The sequence below is a fragment of the Columba livia genome, chromosome 4 (assembly GCF_036013475.1).
Source record: "Columba livia isolate bColLiv1 breed racing homer chromosome 4, bColLiv1.pat.W.v2, whole genome shotgun sequence".
Classification (NCBI taxonomy): Eukaryota; Metazoa; Chordata; class Aves; order Columbiformes; family Columbidae; genus Columba; species Columba livia.
In genome coordinates, this window is record NC_088605.1 from 31,982,578 (window position 1) to 32,007,342 (window position 24,765).

General features: G+C 40.6%; 1 protein-coding gene across 6 annotated transcripts in view; it reads right to left on the minus strand.

Annotated features, from left to right (window-relative positions):
- Positions 1-24,765, minus strand: part of MTUS1 (microtubule associated scaffold protein 1) — a 123,005-nt gene that overhangs the window by 94,319 nt on the left and 3,921 nt on the right. Inside the window, exon 1 of one of the 6 annotated variants that reach the window (XM_065061076.1) lies at positions 5,366-6,334. The exons of the other annotated variants lie outside the window; for them this stretch is intronic. The gene's annotated coding sequence lies outside the window, so the exon portion shown is untranslated. Of the gene's footprint in view, positions 1-5,365; positions 6,335-24,765 lie in introns of those variants that run through there. 6 annotated transcript variants of the gene reach the window in all.

Sequence of the window (24,765 nt, forward strand, 5' to 3'; positions counted from 1 at the left end):
TTGCCACCCAGCTTCAAGACTGAAGCACCAGCATAACATATACATGATAGTAACCAGGGAACAAGAATTTTAAGCAGTTAAATCTTGGCCATAAGACACTGAAGAAGTAAAGTGGAAAGGTAATTGAGCATACAGAATCACAGAATGTTAGGGATTGGAAGGGACCTCAAAAAATGATCTAGTCCAATCCCCCTGCCGGAGCAGGAACACCTAGATGAGGTTACACAGGAAGGTGTCCAGGTGGGTTTTGAACATCTCCAGAGTAGGAGACTCCACAACCCCCCGGGACAGGCTGTTCCAGTGCTCTGTCTCCCTCACTGAGAAGAAGTTTCTTCTCATATTTAAATGGAACCTCCTGTGTTCCAGTTCAAACCCACTGTCCCTTCTCCTGTCATTGGTTGCCAATGAGAAGAGCCTGGCTTCATCCTCCTGACACTCACCCTTTAGATATTTATACACATTAATGAGGTCACCCCTCAGTCTCCTCTTCTCCAAGCTAAAGAGACCCAGCTCCCTCAGCCTTTCCTCATAAGGGAGGTGCTCCACTCCATCATCTCTGTGGTTCTGTGCTGGACTCTCTCAAGCAGTTCCCTGTCCTTCTTGTCCTTCTTCTCTACACACGCAGAAATCTGACATCCTACAATTACGTGTTCAAAACGTGACACAGTACCATCAGACTATCCCAACACCTATGACTGCTCATGCTAACAGGTACAGCTACCCAAGTAGCTCACTCCTACTAGTGACTAAATGGTTGTCTGGCAGAGACAGCAATGTTAGCACTTTCCCCAAACTCAGGGTCTCAGAGCCCTGGTTCAAAGAAAAGCTTCAGCTGCTTTCACACCCTTCTTTTCTTTACCCACAGTCACTGCTTTCCTAAGATGAAGAGTCCTTGTCTATTTAATTATTCACAAACTCTGGACATCTTTGTTGGCCTGTCTTCAAGGATATTAGGCTGTTGTCTCCATCTTCAAGTTCACGCTATTATTTGTGAGCACATAATACACTTAGACATTCCAGGGGATTGAAACAGTGTCTTGATAACACAATCTTTCTTCCTTTAATAACTGCCAACTTCTGATTTCTATTGTAAGGTAAGTTCCTGAAGAACTCTGTTTTCAGAAGTAGAAGACTGGTTCAGTGACTTTTCTAAAAGTAAAATAACTCCATTTTTTAATTAGATAACCAAGATACTTGAAACTTGAAATACTTAAAATACTTGAAAACAGTGTCTACAAATGGCATCTAGTATTTCGGGGATTCGTAGGTGCAATCCCTAGACCAGGAAGTTCTGCAAATGCACATGCCCTTCCCCCATTCTGATTTACAGCAACTGACAATTTGAAACTCATGGAAGTAATCGAGATAAGCACACACAAGCCAGGGACAAATGCTAGCTATAAAGGCAGTCAAGTAAGCAAGGGTGCTTTATTATTTGAGATTAAGTGCATGATCAAACAAAACCAAAGCTCCCTACTTGAAAGTGCAGAGGAGAAAACCAACAAGACTCTCACTTGGATATTCCAGCACTCTCCATTCTCACAACTTAACCAGGCTCTCATTCGTAGTTTCATTAAGAAAGCATTAATTGCTGAAAGTGGCACAGAATGCTCACAGGGTTTTCAAAGTACGGTACAGTACACAACTGCACACGTGGTCAGTTATATACTTAAAGTCATTTATTTAGCCATTGGTACCATTTTAAAAGTCTGTGTATGGTTTTCCATGAGATCAGTATTCAGTCTGCTACTCTTTAGGAACTTTTAAGAATGACATTAATTTATTACTTCATGGTTAAATTAGCCATCAACTTTTCAGGAAGATTCCCCACCTCCCTACACCTGTTTTATCACAACTGGAATATTTAGCAGAAGCATAAGTTTTTGTACAAGGAAGGATAAACTTTCAGGTCAAAACAAAAGTAAGTAGCTGGAACTTGGGGAAAAAAAGAAAAAAAAAAAACCACACACAAAAACCCCACCAAACAAAAAAAACCCCAAGCAATAGTACATTTATTATGGCACTGCCTTGGAAGTTCAAGGTTCAAGTCTGTCTTTGGAAAGACTTGATTAAACAGCTAGGTACAAACAAGGTAGAGCATCAGAGCCCCACGTTCAACAATCCTGATCAGTGTTCAGGTGCCTTGACTAGACAGGGGTTACAAATACTGCTCACCTTCTCTGCTTCCTGGAATTCAGCTAAACCAATTTTCTCCACTGCTCCCATTTAAAGGGTACATTCATATGTTTTGATATCTTCAAGTTACAAAACAGTGAGCCTGGATTATACACAAGAATTTTTCCTCTAAGACTGAAATATTATCAGTGTAGGAAGAAAGGTGGTAACAGATTACAAAGAACAAAAATGCTTTGTGAATTCATGCTAGGTCTGCCCAGACACATACAGCAAATAAGCAAAACTTTAAAGTTAAACAAATAAGGTTCATGCTCTTCAAGAATGTCCTCAAGTTTCAATATAGTCTTCAGATAGCAGCTTTCCTGAAGTCTCTCATCATATGTTCTTTATCATAATTTTTCATTTTTTAAGGATATTCCGGCCATCAGCACTCTTGCTGCCATTCTTCCTTTGAACAAACTTCAAACATTCAAAGTATAAGTTGGGCTGACCAGCTCTGAACTGGTCAGTCCTCTCAGCAATCTTTCTACTCCCCATTTCACATTTATCCTCTTTTACAGAGCAGTCAATCCTCTTAACTTGCCCCCCGTTCCTCTCTTGCTTCTCTCATCCTAGCTGAAATCAAATCTAGCACAGAAGCAGGTACACAGGGAAGCACTGCACAGTTATACCGTTAGGCCATTATACCTTGGATTTGGGGGAGCGAGGTGGATAGGGGGTGTTGCTGGTGGTGGTTTTGGTGTTTTCTGTTAAATTTTGTTTTAAAACATCCCCTCTGAGTATTAGGTCTACCTAATTAAGTGAAGACTTTTTGTCTGCTGCTAATCTCCTCTAGACTGACAAGTACAAAGCCTTCACAAAACAGCAAGTACAAAAACGGCAGAAACACTCTGCAGGAGCAGCACTGTGCTGCAAAGGTGGTGGCCAAAAATGCCAGTCATAATCCTGGAAAAAAAAATAATAGTTCTGATTTCCTAACAATGAGCCACAACTTAGTCATTTGTTTGGCAAGTCAGAGCAGAGACAGTTTTAACTATTACCACTGAAATAACTCCTGCATTAAATATTTGCCTTTACAATCAAGTTTTAATGCCAAGCAAATATACCACAATGTGCTAGGCAGCACACACTGAGACTACTTAAGGCTACGTGCTGACTCAAAACTTTTCACATTCCTGAACTATTATATGTGAATCATCTGTGTCCCCCACACAACACATAGCTGACATTATCAGTATTCTGGCTAGTAGGGCAACTGTGTTGATGGAATTGCATAGCTACGGCCACAGAAACTCATCTGCTCCCATGCACTACATGTCCTTTCAGATCTTCACCTAAAAGAGAGTTGTTCAGCAAGTGGCTATATTTAACATCAACATGAACATGAACTAGTTTACAGAGCATCTGGAGTACTCCTAACACCACCTGCAGCAAAGCAAGGTACAGCAGCATTACCTAGCTCTAGCAGATTACTCTGAGTAACAAATTTACAACCTGATTATCTGAAAAAGCAGATCAACATGGCCTCTAGTGACTGAAAAAGCAGCATCTTTGCCATGATACCCTTTTGCAGTACAAATTGAAGAATTAATGAAGTTGCTTAGGATTTCTCACATTAACCAGGTCAAAGTTTAATCAGCTTGCAGTTTTTGCAGACTCAAAGATGCTTGCTATGCAGAAGTGGTCATTCATTCCGAAAAAGATTACAGCCAGCCAAGAACAGTTTCCACTTACTTTACAAGAAATCCTACTACTGACTTAGGACTGCACTTTTGCACAGCAACACCATCACAGAAGGATTTGACTCTGAAGCTGTTGCCAATTAAAGAACAGTTGTTCCTACACTTTTTTTCTTTAAATATTCAAGGCTACTGATTATATGTAGCTAACAAAATCTAATAAAACTGCAATGAACTGGTTACAGGAAATAATATTTTGGTAGCCAAATAGGAAACAACCACAACTCAACTATCATAGGTCTTAAAGATGCACTGGTTGTTGAGGGTTTTCAGTAAGTGTTGCTGACTAATAGTTTAAATCTTATCAGACTTCAAAATTTCACAAATATTTCACCTGCAGTGCTGCACAACCGGCATCTGGAGCAACCAGGCAATTCACAACCATTGTTCCAACTGTTATAGTCTCAGTAAGAAAAAAAAAAAATAAATACATTGTTTAAAAATTAAGTAAAATAAAACAAAAAGTTGTGTTTCCTACAAAGGAAACTTTCTCACAGTGAGATCAGAGTTTATTTTTACATCTTATTCTTTTTACATCTTTTATTTGTCTGTGTTTCAGTCCCAACCCACACAAGCCTCTGAATCCGTGAGGAACTAGGTCTGCAAAGCTAAACACAGCACTGCACACCAGCAGCAGACAAATGACAAGAATAAGACAGACACCATGACAGTTTTGTAGAAGTGTTTGGAGAAACCACCTTGATCTATGCAACACCATTAGGTTGAAGGCTGCAGTCGCGGCTCTATGGAAAGCACAAACTCCCCGTGCCGCCTGACGCGGCTGCCAACAGGCTGCCTGCAGCCCTGGGAGGGCTGAAATTCCACCAGGACCTGGTGGGGGAAGGACCAGAGAGAAGGGGAGCGGGGTACATGCTGCTGGAAAGGCTGCAAGGCACAGTTATTGGTCTCAGACAGGTGATCTGGAAGGGATCCAGGTGTGCAGGCTGTTCCCTGCAGATCCCCTTGGCTCTGGGGAGGGGGCTTCACTCAAGCCCTGAGCAGCAGCACCCCTGTGAGGGGTTCTGCATCCAACAGGCAACAGCGGGACTCGAAGCTCCCGTCTATAAATCATCCTCTCAGTCCCTCCAAGAGCACTCAGAAACGCTGCAGTCTAGCAAAGAATTATATATTTCTTCCTTAAGAAGCAAGTGGTGCAAATCAACATTTTAACAGTTTTTCCTGAATCAAGTTGCTTAAAGCTAGGAATCAAACACAAATGCTGCTTATCATAGTCTACATTTGTTTTACAGTACAGCTAAACCTCTGCACCAGAGCTCTAAAGTCTCTCAAACGGTTCTCCCCATTCACCTATTTAGCTGACTCAACAGCTTCCTGCAAGACTACACTGTATGTGTAATGTATCACTAGACTGTTGCAGACATGCTGAACTACAACTATACATTATATAGGAACATTAGCTTTGATTTCAAATAAAGACAAAAGCCATAAGCAGTAACAGAAGTGTTATAAACCCAATGCCACATCCATACCTGATGTTCCCAAGTGAATTTCAACTTCTGCTACAGCCTCCCCTTGAGATGGGGGATGTGCACAACTAGAGGACACTGCACATACCAGCAAAGTACCATCTCTGAGCTACACAGGAAAAAAGCAGCACCACGGTTTTATAATAAACTAGATTATAACCCTTGAATAACTGATAACCCAACAGGAGTTACATGTTCAACAGGCAAAAACTTCCTTGCTCTTCCTTTGGCTGTTTTTTGAGAGGGACTGATTACACATTAACTTTTACCATACAGCCCCCTCGGTCCGAAGATTCACTTGTACACACGGATTGGTTCTCTGGAATCTCTAGACTTGGTGCCATGTATAAACTGCTCAGTCTGCAATACAACTCATCTCACATTTAACCCTTCAGGCTTTGACTTCACCAGCTTTACAAGCCTGACGGGGGAAAAACTCAAATCGCATACAAGCAGTGCTAGCAGCGGGATGATTTAAGACGACACCGGTCTGATCTGGTACACTTTGAGCAGTTATTCTACAGCCAGACACTCAGTTTGTTATCAGGAACCTATAAAATTCTGTTTCTTGGGCTAAACCACACTTAAAACACATAAATATGCAACAGAAAATAACTGGGAAATAACACAGATAAAGGGGCTCTCCATTACCACCATTTTTAGAAGTGTTAATGGGAAAAAAATTACTGCACTATAAATTCTGCAGAGGGACAAGCAATACAAAGATTCAAGTCAAATGGTGCCTTTATATTCTTATGGTCAAGACTCAAAGGTTCCCCAGCTCAAAACTGCATAAAGTCCTAAGCTGTACAGCTACACTATGCGCAAACTTCTCCAAAGCTGTGCTTTCCAGGCCGTTCCTCCAAGGACATAATACACATCCATCATTCACATGGCAATGGAGACAAGACATTATTTCTGGATTTATGTTGGTCACAGACCTTCATTATTTCGTTCTGCTTAGTACTCCCAACAAATGGCAGCTGCTGTGTCAAAGAGTCACTTAACAGTACAGAAAGCCATGAAACTATCATCCATATCAGAAGCGAGTCAGAAACACTAGCATTTCATACAGCAAATACTTCACCTCTTTGCAATGCGGTTGGAAAACTCCTCCACAGTACACAAATAAGTGTACTTGAGTAACTTCATACAGCTGATGTTAGTTTGGGACACGGATAAGCAACTCTGCCTCCTGTGTTTCAGCTTAAAGAAGACAACAATTCTCACATTTGTGCAGATATTTGGGCTGCACAAAGCTTAAGTGGGTGTTTTGTGGGAATGAGGAAGAAACTCTGTTGAAAAACAAACAAGAAAAGAAGTTGCTTAGGTACCTAATAAAAGCAAATTGAGCTTGCACAACTGAATACCATCCCGCGAAGGGTGACCAATGGTTGTTTTTTTTTGAAAGCAATCTCATGAGGTAAGTTTAAGTTTGCATAAGATAATTATTTTATCTATCAGCATCAAGTTTACCAAAGCACGTTAACAATGCTGCAATTTCTAGATTGCCATCTAGAAATCCACCAATTCACAGTGCACAAACAAGGATCTTCATGCCCTGCCCAACCAGGACTCAAAATCCAGTTTGTCGATACAAGTTCTCTGGTAAACGAAATCCCAGAATGCTGGAGCAGCCTGAATTGAGAAGGGTTGCTTAGGCAGTAGAAGGGGAGAAAGAAATGAACAAAACACAACAAAAACACACACCACAAAAACAAAAAACAAACCCACAACCACGGAAAACCACATACACACAAACCAGAAAAACCCCAAACCACAGACACATACCCAATGCTGAGTAATCTTAGAAAATAAGAGAAAAAGTCACAAAGCTTCTCCTGCTAGAAAAATGAATAGGAAAATACACAGCCATAACTGCTGAATCCTGAGGGAAAAACACTGAGCTGAGCAGACCATCCAGAAAGAGTGCACAAGACATCTCCATCCCTCAGATCTCTTGTTCGCATTTCTCTGATTTTAGAAAGTATTTATTAGAGCACTCTCTCCCTCCTTTATCAGGTATTGAGGGATGTTGCTGAATAAGAGACTGTGTGTGTCTTGATGTTTTCCCTTCAAATCCACTGTGGGGGTTGTGTTTTCTTTTCACAAGTCATTTGGGTAGTTTGCTGCTCAGAACTTCAAGCAATTAATGTTGGGAACTTTCTCCAGAGGAAGTTGCCCCATAAGATGCAGGTGTGGAAGGGACTGGCAGCTGGAAGCCACTTGCTTCAGTCCTCTGGGAAGTTCATCTACAGCTAAGCCTTCAGGGTTGCAAAGCAGTTTTTGGTGGTTAGACTCAGAATTGTTCAAAGGTTGTTGGACTGAGTCCTTTGACCATTTTCTTCACAAATCACTGTACTACAGAGAACAGCAGATGTGAAAAGTATAATAGCAGAAGTAGCCATCTTCATAATATTAAACTACTAAAGTCTCCTGAATTGTTTCATGCAATCCTCTCCCTACCCAAGGCAGAAACAAAAGCAACTGTCTGCTTAAACTCCCAGTTTCTAAAGGTTTTAATTCTTACCAGTGTAACATGTACCTCTGCCTTAGTAGTTACACAGAATCTGCTCTTTCCCCCCGTCATGCCCTTGAACTCTGAATTTGCATACTAGGATTGAGAATTTGGGGTTTTAGATTATTCTCATCCACATTTCAAATTAGAAGTTGGCAACTAACAAATTTAAATGCTATTGGCAAACTACACTCATTCCAAATACAAACCAATAATTCCAGCTACTACAAGGAGACTGATTTCACATACCAGGTGGCAATACAAACCAAACCCAAGCCAAGCACATGCTATAGTAGAGAAGCAGCATTCAGGATACTATATGAGAATCCTCTTTTTCTCAATATATATTTGGGAGATTCCCAAAGATTCCACTGAAAGAACCTTACATCTAAAGAATAAAGCAGCATTCACATACCAACAAGCCAGAGAGCATGTTTTGATTTAAGCTGTCATCTTCACCAACACAGGAACCACTGCAGGCATCAGAGCCTCCTCCTGTTCAACTCTAACCTCAGTGCACCAGCTTAGTAGCCTATTTTTGCATCTCTGTCCAACCACATGGTTCAGTTGTTTTGCACAGAATGGGCTGGACACAAGATACAGCACTATCCTACTGTGCTTACTTCAACAAGCCTTCTCAGCATTAGCTTCCATACGCAGAAATAAAATGGATTAAACCTCAGTATTCAGGTTCATTTACTTGTGTGCTCATAAGACCATACAATGGGAAAATTTTAAAAGCTATTATACAAAGCAATCTCAAGTCTCATCATAGCCACAAACTTAGTTCAATAAGACACTGGAGCTCGCTGTTAGGATAGCTTGATGAATCAGATGCCCATCTCTAACTTATTCTTTGGTGTAAAGCCTAATTCATTTATATGCAACAAGAATATACCAGTTCTGGTATATAACTATAAAATACTAGTTTTTTTAAAGAACACAAAATATATTTACTAAGATACCTGTTTGATTAAGCATTTAACATAAGTATGCAAATCAACAGTTAGATCAGTGAATAATTCTGATTCTAACCCAACCACAGGGGAATTACTTCTGTTCCCAATCAAACAATGTAATAACAAAGTCCAAGTCAGGCTGTGCTAACTGAAATCGAAGCACCAGCAACCATGAGCATCAACACCTCACCAAGCAATAATCCATACTTCCATAGACTCACCCCATGGTGTGGGCAGATTCATCCTGCATGTACTCAGAAGGTCAATACGTTCAAAATATTCAGTATGGAAGGGGAAACCAAATACCAACTTAGAGAACATTCCTGTGGTCTCAACACCAGACCTCTCTCAAATTGAGGCTGCCAAGTTTCATGTATCTCATGTTACATGAGCCACAAGAGTTTGACAGCCATGCCATGCCATCCTACCTCTCTGCCAAGATGCACAGAGCCAGCTGAGGCCCAGGAAAGCTGACAACTCCTCCAGCACAAGAGGAACCACCTCAGCAGCTACTAACAGCTAAAGAGATGCAATTGTGCCAGTCAGAGCTGCTCAGTCACTTGAACTGCAGCAACAACTGCAAGGATTGTATAACCATCAAGATGCTGGGACTCTCCTGACTACAAGCTGCCACCCATTTTCACCACAACAAGAATAAATTCAATAAAGTGCACACGCTCCTTGAGAAAGCTTTGGATGCCTGAAAACAAACAACAACAAAACAAAACAACAACAAAAAAAAACACATAGGAAGAAAAATTAAGATCCCTCCTGAATAAGAGTCCCCACTCAGAGCAGAACAGCAGAGATGGCTTTTAGGTTACTGACTAGGAAAAAAAATAAAAGGAGGTAAGAGTCACAAGATCACTTTCTGCTTAATACCCAATATATTCAGAAAGAAACTAGATGTCAGTGCTGTCATGCTTATTTACAGAAATATATACAGAGGAATACCAGTCACTAGCTCCTCTTGACAGAAGGTACTTGCAAACTTTGAGGTATTGGTTAAGTGCTTGAGTCGCAATAGCAATGTCCCTCACAAAACAACACTCAGCCCCTGTACTGATGCAAATACTAATGACCTGCTTTCACCAAGTAATGCTCCATTGCTAAAGCAGAGAGCAGCTGACAGCTGGTAGTCAGGAAGCCTTGGTTGCAAGACACAGGAGGGCACATTTGTCTTTCAAGCATCTGAATACATTGTCACAGCCAGCCTGGTCTAAGGTAAGGTGACCTGGAACAGTACAAAATACGTAAGGATTATGCAATTGCCTTTTTTTTTTCCTCTATGGATGAAAGCTTGTTCCTGGGTAGCAATCTGTACTATGTGATCACTTAAACCCCAGGCTCCCTCAGGTCACAGTGACCATGCTCCTTCATTCCACCTGTTGAGGACAGGACCAGTTTTGGAGAGTAATAAAAAGCAGCACATTAATCAGCTGTGACAACAGTTTCCCCTCTTCAGTTTTAAAAATGGATCTGCTCACACACAAGACAGAGGTGCAGGTCACAGCCCACAGCAGTTTCACTGATCCTCGTTGTTACACATTTAAGTAGATTCAGCTTAACGCACTTTTCCAGACCTCCTGGTTGGAGATGTTTTCGCAGTGTGCTGCAGGTCACCCCTGCCTGGCTGTGCAGGACACTCGACACCACCAGTTCCCACTCTGACTGTTCCAAGTGTATCAGACACTACTTCTCACAGGCACACGCTTCCGTGTGTGCACTGTTCACCTTTCAGTAGCAATAAGAGAAAGGAATTATTAAGAAAAATCTCAGTTACAGCTGAAGATGTGAGAGATAGAAATGCAGACATGAAACTAAAACTAATTCCTCCTCTGCCATTTCAGGGTTAGAATAGGTAACATTAAAAGTGAATATTATTCTCAAAAGGTTGTTAGGCAACCTACGAAATAGTATAATAAATTTAAGACATTACCACTGCACTACAATCCTTCAAAAGCTACTTCCGGGATTTCTTTAGAAATAATTACTACTCTTATCTAACAGAGCCCCCTGCACAGGTCTGGCTGCCCCATCCAGCCTTTCCTCCCGCCTGTTTCAGAAAAAAAAGAAAAAAGCAAAAAAAAAATCACAGCAGAGCTAAAAGCTAAGGTGAAGCCATGGCTATCTGTTTGCTTGCCCAGACCCCCTGAATCACCAACAGAGAACCATCCCAAGAGGGAAACAGCCAACTATCACCTGTCCTGCAGCTTTTTAAACAGCCAGTGATTTGCTTGTCCCTATGTTGGGCTCTGTCCTTGAGCACTGGATGCTTGTTTGTAGGTTAGTTAATCCTGCTTACAAGTTCAGCTCTATTAAGGCAGAGAATTTATTATAATAATATATTCAAGTCATAACTGTGTTGGTTTAAACAAATTTTGCAATACTACATTTATTTCCTCTCTTTCCCCATTCTAGGTACAGGCCTTCCCCCCTGCCTTAAGGAGAAACAGGTTAGATTTCCTTTACCACCTCAAAAGTTTGACTGATCTTCCCTTCTATTAGGTTCTATTATTAGAAATCAAATACTGGTAGCTCCTGTTTTAGTATTTTAGCAACAGATGAAAAAGCAATGCCTTAGCACGCAAAGATCAATGACTAAAGATCACCTCAAATACCGGGAATACCAAAAAAGCCACCAAGTGAAGCCCTTTTCTCATTCCCGACTCTCCATTTTAAGAACTGTAACTTGATTGTTCTTCCCAAACTTTAATAGAAAATGGCATATTATACTAGTTTTGCCAACACATCAACCAGCCTTCCAGGAAATACTGTGTCAGCAACATATGGAAACTACTTGCAGGGATTTTTTTTGGCATTTGTCTCCCAGCCTGGCATGTTTTTAGCATTAATTGTGGAAGCCACTAATATTTCTGTCTTAGCTGTTAAATTTTAAACACCAGGGAACATTAAATCAATGACAGTATGTGGTTATGGTTTGATAGAAGATACCAAACCTTCCTCACAAAGATTACCAGCTTCTATGTAATTTTTTCAACTAAAAGGTTTACTTTGGAACACGTTTAGGCACATAGCTTCAGAAAGTAAAAGTAATATTATTCTCTAAGTAGCAAAGAGTAAACTGTAAGAGCCACATATAAGAGTACACATCTGTATTTATGGAATAAACAACTTCAAGTAATACATTTGGAAAGTTATTTGGAATACAGTAGCACCTCACAGTAGGGCACAGGGGAGAGAAAGATACACCACAAACTACTCACCATAATCAAAGCACAAGCCTTTTGAAAAAGATGAGTTAAAGCTGAGTTAGGTTAGTCATCAAAAGCTCTCCTCAGCGGCACACACATCAGAGCACAAGCAATCAGTGCAACTCGGGGTGTGTGTGGGGGGGGGGAACACAACAAGAACACACACAAAAAAGAAAACCACGCATAGAAGCCAGAATACAGAGAGTCCTCTTACAGATTTCAACTTTCAACGATCAGTTCAGCCATGCAGCAATAACAGGCTCAGGCTGAAGAATTTTCCTTCAACTCTCTGCCAGCGCTGCATCAAAAGCTCCCTGCATGCTAGAAACACGTCCTCAAAGCAGGTTTGACCATGACTTCACAGAACTGACAGATGATACTTGCGAAGAGGTATTTTCCGTAACATTTCAGACCTTATTTACAGTAAGGGACAGGAGCTCCGTTGAACAAAGCAAGCAAGTTGTTTGCCTGGCCAGGCCTGGAGTGAGAGGAGGACAGACTTGTCCAACCCCCCCGTTCTGTCACAGAGAGGCTCAAAAGACTTACACACAAACTACTATTTTCATGAAGCTGTGGGTTACCTCAACTCAAACACAGAGCCAGCCTACAAACTCACCGCACAGCAGCTCCAGCCCCAGGAGTTTTTGGCCAGCGCCACCTGCACTGCCTGCATGGGGCTCCCCAGAGCTCGCAGGGCACAGGCGCCAGGTAGGGAAATATTCCCCCTGCACTCTTCAAGTCTCAAAGAGAAACTCACACGGACATGCAGGTGTTTCCCCTCACACCCCGCTGCTGTCCTTCCACCATGCATTACAAGCTACAGAAGACAATTTTATATTATGAAGTCTGCAGAGCAGCTTGGGCAATTTTAATCTTAGCCTACCTTCAGATAGCCTGAGGAAAGAACAGTTGTTTTGAAAAGTCATATTGCAACATGTCAAACAATTATTCATTTTCGCCCTGCAGAACTAACAGTTCTCCCTCACCTTTTTTAGGTGACATAAACTGTAGTCTCTTACTCCTGACTTACAGGCGAGGAGAGACAAATACGGTGCTTCCAACAAGCTGAATGGGAGACTTTCCTTCACTCAATTAATTTAAACACATAACAGATTTGCTCTAGAAATGTATAATTTGCTGGTACATCTATTCACCGGAGCCTTCTTAATTAATTCAGCATTGCAGAAAAAGTAAAAAAGAACAAAAAAAGGAAAGCTAGGATACACTAGCTATATAAAACAGTGTGAAGGTTACTTTCACCCTCTGAAAGTATTTCTCCAGGGTATAAAAGAATTGCAATAAACAAATACATTTTAACAAAGTCAATTTAAATATGAAATTATGACAGCTATACTAAGCACCACTGTAACATATTCATCATTCAAATTAAGACACTTGAGTGACGTGCTCACTGACAATGTTTTAAACACAGGCAAACCTCTGGCTTTGGGTATGCAAACTTAGAGTCGAAGAGTTAAACATTTCGGAATAATTTCTCTTTCTGAAGAAGAAACAGAACTTTCTCTGCATTTCTTTAATTTATTCAGTTCAACGACTGGGTTTTCAAGCTACAAGAAATGAAATAAACTTGAAGTCTATCAAAAAGTCACAATTTTTTTTTTAAAAAAAGCACACCACACCAACCTCTAATACTTCTGAAAAAAAGATGTTAGGGATCTAAGGTATAAAATGCATAGTGTGCAGTCTCTTGGTGATACACAATCTTCCATTATAAATGAGAATTGATAATGCACCATTGCATCATCCTTTAAAGAAGGTAAAGATTATGCACTATTTTTCCTACAGAGAAACATATGAAAACTCTTACAGTGCCCAGACATCTGTTAACAAACACTAAATGAATAAAATTATTGCTCCCAGAACAGAAATCTTTAAGTATCCCATGTTACTAGACAACAATCTCTACCAACGAACTTAGTAGCATAAAAGCGCTTTAAGATGCCAAATGAACTAATTTAGCAAATCCAAATCTCTTTCTGTTCTTGAACGAGCCTTGCAAAAGTTATCTGGATGGCAATAGGCTCCAAACTCTAACACACAGCATGCTACTGTTCCACTAGTTTACCAGTGCAAGAAGACAATACTGGAAGAGCCAAGACTTTGGCACTACACAGGTTGTCATTGAGATCCCATCGCAGTGCCTCCAATACTGGCTCCCAGTTCATTATGTTTACCATCAAAAAAAACCACACTGCACCATAAACTTAACAGAAAAGCATAGAGCTGAGAACCTGCAGAACAGGAATTGCTGCAGGCTATAATCATCTCTCAGAGCAAAAAACCCCACACGGAAATCAGAAGGAACTAAAGCAGTAAGTATATAACCATTGACTAGGAGGACACTCAGTATGAATAAGCTCCCCTCCAGCACCACAGGTGTGCTCCATTCACAGCTTCACTGGGCAAGTCCTGGTGCTGCTCAGCTGTCACACAGGACACAGCAGGATACATTAAACATAGCCCTGTAACAACCATGTGCTACCAGCACCCCCAAAATATCATGAAAACATCTCCAGCTGAAGCCTACACACCCAGGCCACCCCTCTCCAGCTGTGCTGAGCCTGCCATCACCTCACCATTATCCCAACTTCCTGGGTTGCTACTCAAAGTCGATACAGCTTGGTCATGACACTCAGAATTTCTGAAAAACTGCTCTTTAAGGTATGTACCTACCTCAACACTGAGCTGTGGGCAGATGTTCCTCTTTCATTACTCCTCACTTCGCCCATGACACTCTCCCTCATGGAGATTTAAGTGCTCCCACTCTATTTCAATACAGCTCAAACACCTCCATGCAAAAAAAGTGATCACCAACAACCTTCCCTCCTTCTCTCCCCTTCACAGCATTGTAGGTTCAAATTTATCTTCTCTTTGATCTATCCATCCGTATTTCATCAACTGATTAAACTGGCACTTTCTTGGACAGGTTTCTCAAGTTGTTTGCCCGCTACTTGGGCTGCCAGAGTCTCATCCCTTAACTAGGGACACAAGGAGGCACAGGCAGAGCAAAGGGGCTACTCACAGCAGCACCAGGCTGAGATCACCACAAGCTTTGAGAGTTGAGCTGACAGTCTGAACGCACTGTTCTCTTTCATCCAACTTCACATGCGAGGGTTATAAAAGAGCTTTTTCCTTCAGAAGTAAGATTTTAAAATTCCAGCATAAAAGGAAGGTGCAGTAAAGCTCCTACTAAAAGTTTTCTAGCTGAAGTATTTACCGTCATATGTCTTGGACATAACACAGATTATCATTTTATCACCCATCTTTCTTTAGCTTGATCTTCCCTTTTCCTCTGAACCACCAGCAGATGACACAAAAGAAGAGGCTGGTCAGCCAAAAGCATGTCCACCTTCCCTTGCTGTGATGGCAAGTGAAATGGTTGTTTAAGTAGAAATTTATTTCATTTATAATTAAATCCCCAAATACATTATATTATAATAAAATTTTGTCTCCAACTATTGACACAGATGATAGAAATGAGTAAGTACTTCATACTAGTTAGAGTTGTAGCACTCATGCTGCTCATAGGAAGATGCTTTTTGGCAGTGTGCATATTTCATAAACATTTACTGAAGCACCACCCCTTCAGGCCACACAAATCACATTATAATATGTGATGTATTAATCCTGTGGTGGCCATTTTCAGTATCATTCCTTTCTTTAGGATATGCAAACACGAGATCCGGCAATTAACTGCAACACTGGCCCAGAGTATTTAACTTCTGTGCTGAAATACAAACACAACAGAACAATCAGAGTTAAGCAAAATATTAGTTTGTTTAGGAAGTTATTGCAACCTCAAATATTTCTTTCATAGGCTTGAAATTCTGTGACTTATAATTATTTTCCTTAATAGTTCTTAAGTGTGAGGTTTCACTTCGATACGTTGAATAATTCACATACTTGTTTAACTTGAACATGAGATTTGTATAATGAAGCAAGATGAGGAAAGAAAATTGTCTCCCTCTGCTCAGCCAGGCTTATCTCAGCACGCCTTGTACGCTGCTTCATTCCCTCAGCTTCCAGAGAGCATCCACTCACCAACGCAGCACGGCTGCGACCTGGCCACTAACAGAAAATACTTGGGATACTTGGCAGAAAACCTGAATTTGCATCATCTGGCACAAGAGGTGGGAAGTGCCCTCCCGAGAGGGATGATTTCAGCTGAGTTCTTGCTAAGCTTAAAGTCAGAATAAAAACAGATTAGAGATGCAATCCCAGGGTCAAAGCTCCATTTATCTTCCAGACACAGGCACCACAGTCCTCCGGATTGAGGAGCACTAGCCATGTGAAGAACGCCAGTGCAATTGCTCTTGGCTTTCTTCTTTAATTTTTTCCATTTCAAGTCACAAGTACCAAGACTCCCAAATTAAGTTTGAGCTTTACGCTCATCAGATCTTTGCTTAACCCTGGCATTCCAACCCAAACAAAGAGAACCAACAATAAAGTTATCTGAATTAAACAACTTACCCAGTTTTCAACAAATTTCAAATTCAAATTTTATGCAGATCAGTATCTTTTATGATTATTTTTATCAGAGTCTACACTAGCTTGTTTATCCTGCACTTTGACCCACCTAAAAAGCTCCAGTATCATCTGCAAAAATTTATTTCTCCCCAGTTAAAAAGGAAAATCAGGTTGATCATCTTCCTTTAGGAGACTGTTGTTCAGGATTAGCCTTAATTTATAGTCTTTGAAGTTACCAGATCACTGCACTATTGAGTAATATTTATTTTTTTTGGCTTCCTAGCAAACTGTTTGAGTCTCAGGGCTAAGCACATGCTGTTCTACTTGAATGGCAATATGCCAAATCTGTTTAAACATTTAAACATTAACCTCAAAGTCACTGGTTTGTAGAAAGGCAGCCGTTAGTCCAGAGAGAGTAAATCTGTTCTCCAGGCAGTATTGTTGAGTACAAAGGCCATTTTGCCACTTTCTGAAAGTGATTTCTGGAAGAGCTGAAAAGCATGGAAAAGTTGCTGGAGTATTCATAATCGCTTCAATGACAGATCTTTTCTTTTGAAGTATGGACGCATGCACGTTATGTGACATTTTCAACTTCTGGCACTACATATTCATCTTTTGTGTTTAAAAATGCTACTGTTTTGCATTAGGAAAGTCAAAAAGTTGCAAAGATTTCATAGGCAAGTTTTCAGTTATTCTATGTCAAATCCCAGCTACCAAGAAGTAGTCAACGTGAATACTGGTTACAGTTGGAAGTCAAAATGAAGCAAACATTACATATTTCTCTGTGACAATGAAAAAAGTGAAGAAAGTGCAAGGGCTTAGAAGAAAAGAAAACAAAACAAACAAACAAACAAAAAACCCACAAAAACCACAACCCACATACCCCTACACACCAAAAACAAGCAAAAAACCCACAACAAAAAAAATACCCCTATACTGGTATCTACATTTACAAAACAAAACTAGACAACTAAAAGCTGAACAAACAATGACAGGGTTTCTATATTTACTCTTCTTAATAGGTTGTATGATTACCCTGTTATTTAATGTTATTTTGAGGCAAAAAAGAAGTTGAATTGCCACTTACGATTTCTCTGAAATTGTGCTTCTCTCAAACAAAACCAGAAAACAAACCACACACACTGAAATGCCAGTAACATCTAAGAGATTCAAGGATCCACACCTTTGTGCACCATTCCAATTGTTCACTCACAACTAAATAAGAAATGGAATGAACAAAAATATTGCAATTTTTAATGTATTATTTTGAGAAAGAGAGAGAAAAAGCAGCCAAAGAGGTGCAAGGAAGGAGTCAGCACACCACTTCTGCAACTGTTTTGTAAACCACCTTCTGCTACACAGAGGCCATGATTAGTCCGGGAAATTGAGAAACCTACTTCTTTATAGTATCTGGCTATATTTGCATTTGACAAGCATAAAATCAGTTTTATATGAAGCCACTGGTTGTCACAAAAAAAAAGCAGCCATCAAGAACACATTGCACTTGAATTTTTTTTCCCTAGAAACTTTTTCCCCCACAATTATTTTTTTTAAACAAAATTCCAGGCTGCCCCTTTACAGGAAGGTGGCATTCACTGTGTGTTTATAAATAAATAAGCAGGTTGTAACAGCAGCTTTACTCTGACACCAATCAGCTCTAAATATAACTTATGTAGATACTATGGAATGACCTCTACTGAACCAGACTTCTTTTATCAATTATATGCATCCCATTAGAGATTAGAGACCAGAAAGACTGACCCCCAAGCCCTCCACCCAACTAAGCTAAGCAACTGGAAAAATCTGAAAGCCTATGATGGAGTGACCTTGTAGAAGACAAAGCTTCCCCACTTACTTTGCACTGAAAATAGCCCATTAGGAGAGAAAAAACCCTACCACACAGGCTTACTATATTTAGATGACAACATACCTACAGGGCACCCCACACGAGTGCAGGCTGGAGACATGCCCACATGCCAAGCTGCACCATTAAAGTGTCAAGCGTCCTGCTTGAAGGGCTGCTCTTACCGCTGTACTTAGTTACCTTTGCTCTTCTCAGTTTTGGGTACCTTATGGTCACTCCTCTCAAGGCTCTGCAGCACATATTTGTCTAAAAAAAGATGCATTTTTGCGACTGCACATCACTGTGGAGTAAGGTTTACACACCGGCACAGCAGTGCAGTGACCTGTGGGATGCCAACAGTTCAGCTTACAGGAGACACTGCTACAAAGACAGCCAGGCACAGAGGGAAGGAATTAAAATACTGACTGCCACTAGCTTAGGACAGGTGGAAAAAGCTGCACACTGAAAAAATTCCAGAAACCCCAACTAATATGGCAGGCATCACTGCCTAGTGCTTGAAACACAGAGCCAACAGGCTACGAGGCGAGCAGGGGAGATACGATCCAACACAACAACAGCATGGTCAGTACTTTCCTTGCTAAAGTAATGGCTAAAGCTACAATCTGTCTGTCAGTAGAGGCAGCTTTTAGTAAGACTTCAGTAGGTCTAATGACACAGCCTCCTCATCTGCAAAACTGAAGACAGCTGCTATTCATTTATCACCTTGCAATTAAGCAATTAAATGAACAACCACCTCAAGCTGGCTGCAGTTTGGACCCAGATTTACTAACATCTTAAGCACTGAGACACAGGACTATTAGAGCAGAAAAGCATGAATAAATACTAGTTATGCCCCATACAACCATTATGAAACCTATGAGAAATGTGTGACGCAAAAGACTTGCTTTATGCTATTTGACTTTGGAGCCCACTTGCAGAGCAGCAGGACACTGTATTACATGAAATCCATGGCACACAAACCCAAATGAGTGCAAGGCAAGGAAAGAAATGTAATGATGAGTCCTAACCACATACAGAAACTGCTCAGTTATCTTGATCTCTGTGTTTGTGTAATAAGGCAGAATCAAACTTTTACCACAAGCAGCACACATAATGAGGTAGGTGACCAAGAGCGTTTATAATCTCCTGAGAAAACTGCGAAGCTTATAAGGTTTGTACTGCTTGGTATTGGAACATCAAGGAGCTACAGAGGACAATGAAACCTTAGGTAAAGCAGCGCTCTGCACAACTCCAAATGAGTATCAGAACTCATTAGATGAGTTGGCGCAAAGCAAGAACGTTTATTCTGGAACTACAGATTCAAACACGCTACAGTAAGTGAGCTTCCAAATTGCTTGGCAAGCCTCTGCCATCTTTTTAGGCAGATGCTGAAAGTGCAAATGCCTAAAGGCATCCAGATGCCCGATGCCACCAGCCCACGCTGACTGCAGAACCAGCCATTATTATCACCTGGCATCAAGGCTCTGGCTCATCATATTATTATAGTAGGAGACAACACCCAGACAGTTTAGTTTCATAATACTCAACCATAACAACTTGTGAACAGGTACTATGAACTGTTTACAACCATGAAACAAAGCACAGGCAACACAGATTCACTACATGGGAGATCTGTAGCTTTGCAACATTTTTATACTAAGATACAAGAACAGTAAGGACACAACCAGACCAACATATCTGTAAGCAATTCCCTTCTTTCAATGAAAGCTTGTAAAAGAAGAACTCCAGTAATCCAACTGTAGATACAAACTTGGCAAAAATCTGATTACCTGCAACTGAGTATCAAATAAGACAACCTTCACTGCATCAAGAAAGTGTATGTTAAGTGTTCAGTTGTATGAGGGAAGAGTACTTCTCAGAAAGAAAATGGCAAAAATTCATTAAGTTGAGCCACATTAGGTGATAACACATGCTGCTCTATGAACTATGAATTGTATCAGCAGCTTTTTTTCCAGCACTTTCACACTGTTGATGGCAGCTGCTGGTAACAGAGACCTGAAGAAGCTAGGATTCCATAAGACTATCAAAACCAGGTCATGTTCCACACTGTTTGAAAGATAAAAGAATAAAGTGCTGTAAGTCTGTCTTGTATCACTAAATAAGGAGCAAATCAATTACACAAAATAGTACTTCCTTTAGTGGAAACCTGCAATAGCACTTAGTTCCTGCAAACTTACAGCTAAAATACAACTGAGATTATATGGACACCATATAGGCTGCCCAGGTACAAGTATGTGGTAGAGAGCATACTTGAAACAGGGAGTTGTCCAGATATTATTAGCATCAAGAAGCACTGAATTTCTACAGATATCTCCTAGATACCTACAATGCAATAAAAGTATTGAGTCAGCATTAAGGGTGTCTTGCCGGGGCAAAACTGGCCGACAAGCCATGCAATTAGGTAGCACTGCAACAGTGGAATAAATACTGCAATCAACAGGCTCCCCAAGATTAGACAACAATCAAGCACAGAACAGTGGTTTTAAGATCCTTGACTACTGATGGGAAGAAAGCAATAGCCAGTGCACAAATCAGATGGCAGTGCTGCAACAGATGGAACCTACTTACAGTGCCAAGAACCCCGAAGACAGTACGTCCAGATGTGGCCTGCATCAAACACACACAAACAAGCAGAACCACAGGTGAGGTTTTTGCTGTCATGCAACACTGCTGAGATAGATTCAGTGGAGACAGCATCAATGGGAAATGCTCCATATGCTTAGACCGTCAGCATCAACAGCAAAGCCATAGGACCATCAAGAGCTTCAGCAATGAGTCAGAAATAATCACATACACACAGGATGGAATGACCTATGTCCAAAAGGTGGAAAGGAGCTGCTGAACACAAGCATTCCTTTTCCTCTTTTTCTTCTCCCCAAAGCAATTGCTGCGAGAAGGGGGAGCCAAAAAGAGCCATACAGTAATGGTTTGAAGACCAGCACATTTGCAAAACCAAAAGCTGCCAAGCCTCTTGGAGGGACTCACAAAGTCAACATTCAAAGATGGACAAAGCACCATCTAGTTTCAACCAACATAGCTACAAAAAAAAAACCAATCCACAACAGGATAGGAACACCTGTAGCAAATTGCGCTGAGCCTTACACAGAGAACTGTACATGGCATTATACACAACAGGGGAGGCTTTGTCAAGCACACCAAACACGGTGTCTCCGCAAAGAAATTTCTAATGGGCCAGATTAGATCTCTGTGCTGAATACCACTGTGAAAGGATAATTTCAGTGCTAATTTCATAGACCAGCTGACCAACCTATTTCAGTCCAATGCTGTGTGCAATGCAAACTCCCAGGAACAAAGATAGAAGATCATTAACAAAAGTTTGTTTTTATATTCCACAAAGTCGAAACCCTAATACTGCATACACCTTGCTGTAAGAATTAGCTGTTCTTTCACGCTAATGTGTTTTGGTTTTATTTAAGCTTTAGCGTGTTAAATTGCCAGCTCCTCTACCAACACAAGTTACCTGTTAGACAGATCTGGGCCAATAAATCAAGGTGGAAGACTATTTTTGGTTGCATTTAATTACTACAGTTTCTGGGAAAATTATAAACCGATTTAAGTGATAGGAAAGGACCCACCAGAAGCGTGTTTTCAGAAAAGCATGACTTTTGGGTTTCCTAACCTGAAAGAACACTACTCAAGTATGAACAGAACCAGTGCAAATCAGAAGAAGACTCATCAAGCATTTAAACAAAGCCTAATAATGAAGATGTCAGGAAAATTCATGCTTTGTGACAGGTAAAATTCCATCAAAAGAAGAGTTCAGTCTCCAACTGACATCACTGCAGATGACATGATACTCCAAAAAGAGTGTGGCAGAGTGTTAAAAGTCCTTCAAACCAAATTTCAAGTTATTGTTCAATTTTTCTCAAAAAAAAACCCACCACCACAAATTCAAGAACAGAAGAGTGTCCTGGTGTTGTTAAAGGAAGTTCTATGTTGATTCATAATTTAGATTATTAATTAATGTTTTAATATTGCTATAAATAATCTTAACATTGGGGTGCATGCTGCATGTTGGTTTTGTTTAGGGATCAACATCTCCCAAAAGGAATACCAACCACAGTTACTTCCAAACATTCACGATTAATGAGTTTGCCAGAAGCTTTTTAATTAAGCAATGCAAAGGCCAAGACAGACACGAGAAAACTACCAGCAGCTACAAAGAGGTGACACTAAATAACAGAATTCACAACATCAAAATTAACAAAATAAGCAAGAGAAGGAAAAAAAAAGTGAGAAGCATGTCCAATTTTGACAATTTCCAATTAATCCTTTATACTTTTCTAAAACTGGACTGGCAGTTTACAAGTAACAACCAGCTGTGCGTGCAGCTTTTGCCACACAGCAAGCTGTACTGACCACCACCTAGCACAGGCTGCAGAACTCCAGAAACTTTAGATAAAGCTTGCACAGACAGACTTCCAAGTCTACACATTGTATATATGCCACTTTTCTGCAGGATAATTATTTATCAAGCTATTGATACTTATATCCACAAAGCAGCCTTCCAATTTCTCACCATTTCCCCATATGCCACTAAAAAACTTCCAGTTTCCTGCTAATTTATTCCAGAAAATTCAGGAGATTTTTTTTCCCCCCCAAGCTAAAAGCAACTCTAGGGACATCAGACACATCACAGCTTCAACTGGATGAAACGACAGGCAGGTCAAAGGGGAGGCAAGTAATCTCTAAGGGAACATATGAGAATTTCTCACAGCAGGAGCCAGCATTCAGGGAAGTGCACAGCACCCACAGGCAGAACTATGATCCTCTTGCCACTTGGAGCTCCAACAAAGAGCCAGGGCCATGCACAGCAATAGGACGAATAATCTGATCAGCATAATTTTAGAGGCAAGAGGCACCAACACCTCACTTTAGAGCAATTTCCTTCAAGGTCTCTGCATTTCATCTGACAGAGTGCAGTACCAAAACCCAAAACGGGGTACAATTGCTAAATGACTTCTATAACACCCCTTGCCTATAATCTTGTAAAGGTTCATCAGCCATTTCATTTCAAATCTTTCCTTGAACAAAGTCACTTGCAAGAATATCCAAAACAGGTTACAGAGCCTCCTTTCACAGAGATTGTCAAGGCTCAGGCAGACCCTGCCATGGCTGAGCTGATCTAGCATGGGCAGTAGTCCTACTTTGATCTGGAGGTTGGAAAGAGCAACATCCAAAAGTATCCCCCCAGCCAATTTGTAATTCTGTAAATTAAAGCATTTTTTTTAAAGAAAAATGCAAACTTGGAGAAGGTATTCCGCAATCACTTCTTGGCTTCCCTTTAAAAGTCACATCACTGTTATTTCAAGTATCTCTAGTAATGACAGTAAAGGAAATTTTTCACTTCCACTAAAACATTTGAATTGACTATTAAGAGCAAGCAACTCAAACTCTGTCCAAGAACTGATGACTCTTGTAGACTGGACATTAAGAGGATGCATGCTATGCATAAGCCAGTGTCAGCAGTATCTCCCATCTATTCCTCCAGTTTAAAAGTGGTCCCACATAATGGTTTTGAAATACTACAATATCTTACCTTTAACTTTCTCAAATAAGAGTAATCACTTTTGACTCACTAGGAGCATACAGGTAAAACATTAAGTAAAATAAAAAGGTACGTGATGTTTATTGTGATAATGAGCACACAAACTGTGGCGGGTAGACGAGTTCGTAGCATTTCTTGTTTCACAGATGTTTATTTACCAGCCCATACTCTTTACCACAACTCTATCAGACTGCCCATTAGTAAACACATACTTGGTTCCCAAATCCTCCTGTAATAACAGTGCAGCAAAATCCTCCTATTTTTTAAATTCTTCAGACAAGATTTTTCAGTCTGCTGCAGTTCAACACTAGAGACACATCCAGTCAGCATCTCTCTCTCCAGTATCCTGAGCTACAATTCCAAAAGGAGATGAACAGAGGCAAAACAGAGGCCTCTAATACTCCTAGCACCAAATACACTCATCCAAGAGTACACACTTATTCAGGAGCCCAATGACTAAATGCATTTCTGTTTTGGCCAGTTTCATAGACTTATAGCTGATCTCACAGAAGAAAAAGGAACACCACTTCACAGGTCACTGCACCCAGACCTCACAGATGTCAGCTGGTGACACCAAACTAATCAAGTCCAGGACACACTATAAGGACCCCATACTTTGCCAGAAGATCAGAGGAAAAACCAGTTCATCAAAACTCAATGTGGGTTATGACATCTCAAATCTCAATGCTTTGCATGCACTAGTTTCCTTTCCCTGCAGAATTCCCAATAACTCTGTCCTGTACACACACTACTGCATGGTAACGTATCCACATTTAAGTTAAATGTAAAA